The sequence below is a fragment of the Echinops telfairi genome, unplaced genomic scaffold, assembly GCF_000313985.2.
Source record: "Echinops telfairi isolate 266 unplaced genomic scaffold, ASM31398v2 ScPeMD7_18;HRSCAF=68, whole genome shotgun sequence".
Classification (NCBI taxonomy): domain Eukaryota; kingdom Metazoa; phylum Chordata; class Mammalia; order Afrosoricida; family Tenrecidae; genus Echinops; species Echinops telfairi.
Genome location: NW_022103915.1, coordinates 27662620 through 27664213, shown reverse-complemented (window position 1 = coordinate 27664213; position 1594 = coordinate 27662620).

Below are 1594 nucleotides of genomic sequence, written 5' to 3'. Positions count from 1 at the left end.
GCTCTGCCTGTCACACGGGATTCTCTCTGCTTCGGAGGGGCTTCATTCTTACAAACCCAGTGAAACGGCAGAACTGATTCTTCCCCTCCATTAGTGCGTCACAAAGGTCCCTGATGGCAAAGTGTGACTCCTTGGGCTCCTAACCGCATGGTTCACAGTTCAAATCCACCAGCCTTTCTGAGGGAGAAAGATGGGGCTTTCAACCCTGTAAACAGTTACAGTTTCTGAGATTCACAGGGGCAGTTCTACCCTGCCTGAGAGGTCGCTAAGAGGCAGCATCGGTTCTCTGGCACTGAGTTGGGTTTTGGGTTCTTATTAGTGTCTCACCCACTCTATCCACATGGTCCCACCCCATCATTTGGTGTGATTTAGGAAGACCTGCATAGAAGAGCCATCCCAAGTAATTTCATTTCACAACACTAGAAGATTATCCAACTTGCTTGCTTTGGACATGGTATCAGGAGGGGTCAAGTGTTGGAGGGAGGTGTCAAAGTCCAGGGCTGGGATGGCCGAGGGGGACCCTTAGTGAAACGGATTGGCACAATGGCTTCCATGATGGAATCAAACATGCTGGTAATTGTGAGGTTGACACGAGACTGACAATGCGTCATTCTGTTAAACAAGTCTTTATCTACCTAAAATTGTTACAATTATTTTTTGTGTGTGTATGTATGAGATAAGCTAAGAGATCCAACAAGGAACTAGTTGGTTTAGCCCCATCTTTCCCCATGGATCTGTAATGCCAGCGTGGTCATATATTCTCCATATGCCTGGATTTGTTTCATTCCAATGCAGCACTCCTGACTATTCGTATATAATTACCACTTGTATAATTCTTGCACAATTACTACTCAAGCCCTGGTGGTGATACAGTGGTGAAGCCCTCAGCTATTAACCCCAAAGTCAGAGGTTCGAATCCACCAGCTGCTTCATGGGAGACATATATGGTGGTTGGCTACATAAATTCAATCCAGAGGACCGCACCAAAGCTGCAGCTCAGGGAGAGGGGCATATCTGATCAGAGCACACGGGAGCAAGTGAAGGGGAAGGAGGAGAGAGTGGAGCACACCCTGGCCCACCAAGCCTTGAGGACGATATTCCCGCTCAGAGCAGCCGATCCACAGAGAAGACCATATGGCTGGCTCCACTATGAGACATGACATCCCTCACTGACCCGTAGCCCTACAGGAGACAACACTGGAGACACACTGTGGAATAGCGCCCGATCTGATCCCACCACACCAAGGCAAAACACTAAGGGCATGAAACAGAACAGCAAAGGGAACAGAGCAACAAAGTCCCCAGGGAATACCAAAATAGACTTTGGAGCCAGGTCTTGGCACCCCATCAGATTCGACCAGAAAACACTCCTAAAGGCTACCAAACAGTGCTTGAACTAACTACAAGCTTTTCCTTTTTGGTTGTTGTTGTGTTGTGTTTTTGTTTTGTCACTGGCTTTTTGTTGTTGTTGTTGTTTTGTTTTCTTTTGTTGCTTGGTTTTGCTTTGTCTTGTTTTTGTGCATGTTATTATATCCGCAGGTCTGTCTAAATAAGATAGGCTGGATGAACAATCTGGAGGAGAAAACAACGGGAC